This window comes from Lactuca sativa, chromosome 9, assembly GCF_002870075.4.
Source record: "Lactuca sativa cultivar Salinas chromosome 9, Lsat_Salinas_v11, whole genome shotgun sequence".
NCBI classification, from domain to species: domain Eukaryota; kingdom Viridiplantae; phylum Streptophyta; class Magnoliopsida; order Asterales; family Asteraceae; genus Lactuca; species Lactuca sativa.
This window is the reverse complement of record NC_056631.2, coordinates 41,094,611-41,103,522: the sequence shown is the minus strand read 5'-3', so window position 1 is coordinate 41,103,522 and position 8,912 is coordinate 41,094,611. Positions and strand designations below refer to the sequence as shown.

Below are 8,912 nucleotides of genomic sequence, written 5' to 3'. Positions count from 1 at the left end.
AGGTCACAAAACTGACTTGACATTTAATAATTAATTTATGTTTATTATTTGGTAGCCACGTCATTAATCCACCGGTCTCCATCGATCCTTCTTGTTTACCCCATCTCCATCTCTCTTTTGCTTTCCCTAACTTCAAAATCTCATTTCCCATGATCTCTTCTCCGATTTCTCTCTGTGAACAAGTTCTTTGATAGCCTAAGCTCGAACAGTTTCTTACACTCGCCAAGTGTTCAAGGAATTTCCCCGGAGAGATTGTTTCTTTGAAGCTTCAGAACATTTAAGCCAGTTAGATTATCAATCTCTCATGGCATCCCACCGGAAAGCTTGGTCAACCTCGCTAATTTTGAAGGAATAAACCCGGAGAAACTGTTATTAGTCAAATCGAGCAACAACAACAAATCGGACCCCACAAGAGGCGAAATCGAACCCGAGAATCGATTGTGAGAAATATTCACAATTGTGAGATTCTTTAAGAGAGATTGTTTCAGGAAGAGGACCTTCGAAAGAATTATTATAAAGACTAAGAAACGAAAGCTCAAAAAGATACCTAAATGTATTTGAAAGTGATCCTGAAAGCTTGTTATCACACAACGGTAAAGTTTGAAGCTTTCTGTAGTAACCCAAACTCAATGGAACCTGACCCGATAAATCCTTTTGCCTCAACTGAAGAAAAACCAGATTCTTGAGCTTCCCAATTGTACCCAAAATCTGACCCGTGAAATGATTCCCAAAAAAATCAATTCATTTAACATCGAGCAATTCCTGAACTCAATTGAAATGTTTCCTGAAAGATGATTATTGTAAAGATATAATACACTTAGCTTCTCTAATTTCCCTATTTCAATAGGAATTTCACCAGTAATCATGTTCCCAAATAGATATAGATTCACCAAATTACTCAAGTGACTTGAAAGATCAAGATTCTGGAGCTCAGAAGCCAGAGTAGCTCCAGCGGGATTTCGCCGGTCAACCGGTTTCCATGAAAGTTCAAGTATTTCAAGGTGGAAAGGTTAGATAAATCAGGAATGAACCTGAGAGGGTGTTGTTTGCTAAATTCAAGATTTCGGGGGACTGAAGTTGTCCAATTCAAGAAGTAATTTGCTTCCATTAAATGACGTGGCTACCAAATAATAAACATAAATTAATTATTAAATGCCACATCAAATTTGTAACCTGTGACAAAAATTGCTTAATTGACAAGTCAAATACGAGTTTAGTGGTCTAATGCGCAAGAAAATTACTTTAGTGACCAAATCAGACAAATGACGAAACTTTAATGTGCTACAGTGTTATTTTCCCTATGATTTTTGTAAAAACAAAAAGTAGATTAGGACTTCAAATTCCTTCGAACCTCTTTTTTACACTAGATAAAACAAAATAGATTGTATTGTGTTTGGTTTGATCTAAATAAAATTACAAGTCAAGCTGTAAATATAACTTAACTTAAATCGCTATGAATGTTAAAAAAAAGACATGTTGAATATAATAAATTAATAATTAAAAAAATCTTGGTAGATGGATTAAACATATTTTCCAAAAGTAAACACTTGCTTGGGTTTCCAACAGACTCTTAAACAATTTGGGCTAAAGCTGGAATATAGACTGTAGATGGCTCATTAATCAATAAGGTCTCAACTTGAATCAGACCAGATCTATTGACCGAAGGGGCTCCTACTCCAAGAGGCCCTGGAACAACACTGCAAAGGGTAATACCGTAATTTTTGTGTTATATAAAACTAATACTATAAAATGTAACCAAGTTACCTTGATGCATTACCACTTTGATTCAGCTTTGCAGTAAACATCACCCTTGCTAGTGCGCACATTTAGAGTCGGTAAAATAGCCAATAAAAAATCTGAATATGATTAAATGACCATTTTACACTTACATAATAACACTCCAAAATACACATTTTTTAAATCAATTTTAACATCAGAGTTGTGAGAAAATATAGGAAGGGCTGTCACAGATGTCATTGCCCTGACCGGTCCCCATCTACCATCAGCCGCAGACTTGACTGGTAGTAGCGGATTTATAACAAAAATTAACTGGATCCCCTACATATAAAAAATTTAAAATTAAAGTTCTGAAATTAAAAAGTTTTTGTTTTATATACCAAAAGAGAACATCAAAATACCTGAATAAGGAGATACTACACATTTTATATAGAGAGGGACCGAACCAACTCTCAAATTGGCCCATTGTACATCACAGATTCGCTAATCCGTCACTCCTTACCACACCAGTTTTCCTTTGTCTATCTCTCCACTTGAATTATTTATAAGATTATATCATTATTATAGTAATAATATAGTTTGTATAACTATATCTTTGACACTAAGGTGCTGTTTGTTTTTTCGAAACAAAAATTCATATAGTCTGTGGACCACCTCTGTAGTAGAAGAGGCGAACCAAATGGCTGCAGCCTATAATAAGAAACATGTTTGTTTTTTAACAGCTGCAGTAAACTGAAATTTAAATAAGCTAATTTTACAAACTAAAAACTTTTTTCAACACCAAAATTTTAATAATTCTAGTATTGAAACATTGAAATAAAATTTATTGGATTAATCGAGTTTTCAAGAATTTGATTAATTTCATAAATAGGCAGAAGAATTTCTTATCCATAGAAAAATTACTTAAAACATTTGATTACATAAACAATGTATGATAGGAACTCCTAAACCTTTCAAAAAATCATCATTCTCATACAAATTTATTTGCTTTTCATCTCCAACCACACAACAATGGAATCTTTCAAAGCTAAAACCTTTACTCCTATTCTTCTTGTTCTTGTTCTTTTTTCATGTGTTATTTGTTCATCTTCTCAACAACACATCAAAGAAGACATGCTCAATGTGAAAACTAACAAGTGAAAGATATATAACGGCTAGTGTTTCATATTGTTATCAAAGAGAAGTATAAATACAATGAAAAGGAAAGACATAATATATATATATATATATAATAGCTAATTAGGGTTTCCTAGCTAAAAGGACCAATCATAAAACCCAATACAAGATAAAGCCCAAAATCTTATTAGGTTAACATCCCCCCTCAAACTCACAATACAAAAACAATACGCATTGAGCGTATTTCAGACAAAAAATGGAATCGAGGAGTACTCAACGACTTCGTAAGAATATCAGCAATTTGTAAAGAGGAAGGAGCATAAGGAAGGGAGATAGTGCCCTTCTGAAGATGATGACGTGTGAAATGATAGTCAATCTCAATTTGCTTTGTGCGCTCATGAAACACTGAATTCTTGGCAATCATTATCATACTCTTGTTGTCACAATACAAAGGGGTAGGCTGAGAGATGTGAACGCCCATATCTGCAAGACGCCATATCAACCAAACAATCTCACAAGTGGCGATAGCCATGTCTCGATACTTAGATTTTGTAGAAGATCGAGAAACAACATGTTGTTTCTTGTTTTTCCATGATATCATTGAATCTACAAGAAAAACACAATACCCAGTAGTGGACTTACGATCATAAATATCATTATCCCAATTTGCATCATTATAGGCACGCAACGCAAGAGAGGATGTAGATGGAAACATAAGAGTGTGGAACTGAGTACCACGTAAATATCTCAAAATACGGAGAATAGCTCCCAATGAACAGTATTAGGGGTAGTGACAAATTGGCTAAGCACATGAGCTGCAAGAGCAATATCCGGTCTAGTGACAGTCAGACAAACCAAACTCCCAACAATGGTATGATAAATGTCTGGATCAAATAATGGGACACTATCAGTTGGAGAGTAATTTACATTACTCTCTATAGGCGTATCAACTGTTCGATTATCCGTGAGTCACGCACGTTCAAACAAATCTGAAATATACTTCGTTTGAGATAAAAGATAAACATTTGGAGATTGAGCAACTTCAATCCCCAAGAAATAACGTAGCAAACCCAAGTCTTTCATAGCAAAATGGTGAGACCAATCACGTTTTAAAGACTCTATACCATCATGATCATCACCAATAATAATCATGTCATCGATATATAGGGAAAGAATAATCCGACTTGCATTCATACATCGAATAAATAAAGCCGAGTCATGGTTACTTGGTTGAAAACCAAGCGAATTAATCACCGTAGAAAATTTCTCAAACCAAGCACAAGGAACTTGTTTGAGGCCATATAGTGCATTTCGAAGTCGAAAAACTTCACCCGGTTGGTGAGCAATACCAGGTGGAGGAGACATTTATAATTCCTCATGAAGATCACCATTCAAGAAATCATTATTGACATCCATATGATAAATCTTCCATTGGCGAATGGAAGAAACTTCAATCAAGGTGCGAACGGTAGTCATTTTTGCAACATGAGCAAACGTCTCCTCATAATCCATACCATACTTTGCACGTAGCCTTTTGCAACAAGTCTGGCTTTATAACGCTCAACGGATCCATCAGGCTTTGTTTTGATTTTATATACCCAACGACAACCAATCATCTGTTTTCTGGGTGGAAGTAGAACCAGATCTCATGTATGAGTCTAATAAAGACCTGCAAGTTCCTCAACCATAGCGGTCTGCCAATGAGGATCAGAAATGACCTCTTTGTAGGATGTTGGCTCAGAGAGACGATGTACATTAGCAATAAAAGAGGCAAACACCAGTGAGTAAGAGGAATAGACAAATTCAGGAAGCTTTGTGGACTTCTTATTATGATAAGGCCTCGATGGAGGGGGGTCTTGATGATCCGCAGGCAGAGGATCAGCGGTATGTGGTGGATCAGCAGCAGATGGTGGATTAGTAACAAGTGGTAGATCAGTGACATGTGGTGGATCATCAATGTCAATGCTAAACGGATCAATAGTATGAAGCTCCTTTTCGGTTGCATCATGTGACTGAACATGAATGCTATATAATGGAATATGCTCCAAAAAAAGTGACATTGCGAGAGACATACAATTTTTGATTTGAAGGATCATAACGCCGATAACCTTGTTGACCAATACTATATCCCAGAAAAACACAAAGAGCTGATTTTGAAGACAACTTATCTCTCTCTACATGAGGCTTCAAGACAAAACATGTACACCCAAACACTCGTAACGAAGAATAATCTGGAAGTTGTCTAAACAACATTTCATAAGGAGACTTCCCCGACGTGTATGCAGTAGGAATGAGATTAATAAGATAAGTGGCAGTACCGTGAACAGTACTTGATGAACAGTACCCTCAAAACTGACAAAACGAACAAATCAAATCAAGCCGAATACAGAAACGAGCAAGAAAACCATACCCAAAATTGCAAACAGTGCCAATGAAAAGTACCGTGAACAGTACTCGATGAACAGTACCGTGAACAGTACTCGATGAGCAGTGTGTAAACAATATTCGATGAACAGTACGATGAAAAATACTTGGTGGACAGTAATCGATGCATAATACTCGGTGAATAGTGCCGATCAACAGTAACTTGCCCCCAAAACGAAAGTACAGATGATCAACCGAGCTTTGATACCATGAAAAGTAACAAGTGAAAGACATATAACGGCTAGGGTTTCGTATTATTATCAAAGAGAAGTACAAATACAATGAAAGGGAAAGACATAATAATATAGACTAACTAATTAGGGTTTCCTAGCTAAAAGGCCCAATCATAAAACCCAATACAAGATAAAGCCCAAAATCTCAATAGGCTAACACAATGATCATCACCAAGTTGTTCTGTCGATCAGTCCTTGATAAGCATTACACATAGTTATTCATGGGGTTCTCCTATGGGGTTCCATGGGTTCCTTGATTTCTGTTGGAATCAAGTAATTGAAAAAAAGGCTCAAAATCATGTTATGTATACATGCTTTCAGCAACAATTGCATAATAAATATAAACAAAAAACGATTTCATAACAATTGCCATTTCAACAATTGCATAACAAAAACGATTTCTGCAAAAATTTGATAGAAACGACTTGAGCAAACATAAATAACAAATTAGAAGCACAAATTCGATTATTGCAACAGCTACAATAGAAATCAGAAAAAAAAAACCCCTACCTTTTCAATACAACCTAGTTAGCCTTTAGCATTGCTACCGAGACTTGTTACTCTTTGTTGAATACAAGATTATACACGAAATTCACATACATACCCAACCGCAATTTTAACAAATAGAAAAAAAACATAGCAATCGATTTCATCTTCTGATTATCCACATCCCACCAAAACACAAATCAAATGATAGTTCATGAACAATCAATTTTAGGAAAAGATTAATCAGAATCTAGCAATCAACATTTATGTGGGTGTATGATAGTTCATGAACAATCAATTTCAGGAAAAGAAACATTGATTTCAACAAAGATTAATAAGAAAAATTGATTTTAGGAGGATACAATCGATTTTAAAAGCTGTTGATTTCAGGAAAGGAAACAGAACTGTTCAAGAGGATGGCAACGACTGAGAAGGCGGGGCTGGCCGATGACAGTGATGTGCCGATATGAGGCAACAAATCGAAGGTTGAATGGAGAAGGAAGGTGCAACAGATTCGATGGGTGGAAACAAGAAAGCGGCGTTTTATTATTATTATTATTATTATTATTATTATTATTATTATTATTATTAGGTTTTAGGCTATGAGTGGTTTAAAGAGCTAAAGCAAGTGATGCATGGCGCAGAACACACGCTGAGGTTTTTTAGGCTAAAGAGTTTTAAAAAACAATCTGCTGCAGGATGGAAAGTGTTGCCAGTGTGCTGCGTCGTGCAACAATAAGTGTTCAAAAGATGTTTTTTTTTTTTTTTCAAAAAACAAACAACGCCTAAAAGATAAACAAACCCATAACCAAAGATCCATCGAAGTGTGTTACTTTTATTTTTCTTATAAAAAATGAAAAATTTACTAAAAACATTACTACTAATTCATGAGCCCTACTTATGCCTACTCTGTAAATAGGGTGTGTATTAGTAATTTGTTTCATAATCTGAAAGATTAACAAGATCATATGGGAGCAAAGCAAGATTAACATCGACTATCTTATAAACAACATCGAAATTTGAATTAGAAAATATAACCTTAGTTGTCAATTTGAAGTCGCCTTGCTTCGATACTCCATTATGTATCTAACATATTAATCACAGGACTCACAGATGCGATGATCGTCACCTGAAAAGGAATAAAAAATATTTAAAACTTAAAAAAATAAATACAACAGTAGCTATGTAAAACATCGTGCCACTCATGTGTAGAAACTCAAAAGTTAGACCATGTATGTTCTTCTCCACAAAAGGCTTGCCAAGTATACCCATCAAATCATTAACCTTCAATGCTATGTTTTCTCAAATAAAAAAAAAAAAATACAACATGAATAAAAGATTAGTTTCTTATAACCTTATTAATTTCCATATTCATTAACACACAATAATGAAATTTTTAAAAAAATCCAAAAAGTTATCCATATCCACACAATTTCATCATAACTTACTATTTCCTATTTCGTATATAAATCCATTAAATAAATTGAAATGTATTTTTTAATAGGTTTACATGGGAAATATCGTCTTTCAATGAAAAATTAAGAATGAAATTCAGTTCTTACCGGACACGCCTAAGAACGATAAAATATCTCAAAAATGACTTTAAAGGAATCTCCCGTAATTCAATTCCATTGATACACCACGCAATGGAATTTAAGATTCCAATTCCTTCTTATTCCATAAACCAAACACACCAAGGATGTCTCTGAACAGCAGTTGATCTTATAAAATACCTCTGAATTGAATAATTACCTCTTAAAAAATCAGACATCAACCCACATCCGAATTAAAAAAAGACGCTTGTGCCCAAGAAAAAACCACGCCTCTTTTCCTTTCTTTATCGTAAGCGCCTCCAATTCCTTTTGTTCTCATCAGACATCGGCGCCACTTCTTTCTTCCACCCCTCCTCCTCCATCTTCGATCTCGTCTGCCATCGCCGCTTTCCCTGTGTCGCCTTCGCTTTGGGCTTCGACAGCTCCACCTCCGGTATCTTCTGCAGGTAATGGTTTCTCTTAAATTCGAGTTTAATGCTTGAAAATCGAGTATGATAGTTGCTTCCCCTGAAAATCGAGCACAGAGCTTTATTTGTTTTCTTTTTGTTAAATCCAGATGCTATTTGAAAATCGAGTTTATAAAGATTTTTTTTTTCTGAAAATCGAGCACATAGCACAGAGCTTCGTTTGTTTTCTTTCTCTTTTTTCTAGTCATTAATGCAGGTTTATGTTTACATGTATACATTGAAAAGATGAAGGTACATGAGTTCACTCATTGAAGCTCTTATGCACACCAACTGTTTGTGAAAAATCCTGTGAGGTTCATCAATGTATGTTCTGTGAAAATCCCAGACAGAAAATGCCCTCATCTTTGACCTCCAATGGTCTTACAACAAAAAACCAAGTCCATAAATCACAAGCATTATCATTGGCACACATATGGAATAGACCATTTGGTGAAGAATAAAAAGATGACAACATCAGTTGACTTTGAGATTGTACACCTTCAAAGGACACACTTTTACATAATGTCTTTTTAATCAAATCATAAATGCCCATCGATAATTTTGATGTGTATGAAATAAATCTTTGGTTCAGAAATTCAGACATTTGGGTTAAAGACACATGAGATTGGTGGTGGTGTTTTTTTTCCATGGATTGAAAGAAATGAATTTGTAAAATTTTATGTTTAATTTGGCTATATTGTAATTGAAAGAAATGAATTTGAAAGAAATTATGTTTAATTTGGTTATAGCACAAAACAAAACTATATAAGGGTAAAATAGTCATTTTTATCATTAGATAATAATTCAGATGTTCCAACCAAACAGCATGTTAAAAATTCAGATCTTAAAAGTTCAGACCCTCTTAGAAATTCAGACCTCTTAAAAGTTCAGATCTTAAAAATTAATATCCTGCCAAA

At 34.8% G+C, this 8,912-nt stretch overlaps 1 long non-coding RNA gene across 1 annotated transcript; it reads left to right on the top strand.

Annotated features, from left to right (window-relative positions):
• Window positions 1–7,650: 7,650 nt before the first annotated feature.
• Window positions 7,651–8,647, top strand: LOC111906745 (uncharacterized). The gene is made up of 2 exons (XR_002855339.3): window positions 7,651–7,995; window positions 8,242–8,647. It is a non-coding gene; the product is annotated as an uncharacterized LOC111906745 (long non-coding RNA).
• The last annotated feature ends 265 nt before the right edge of the window (window positions 8,648–8,912 follow it).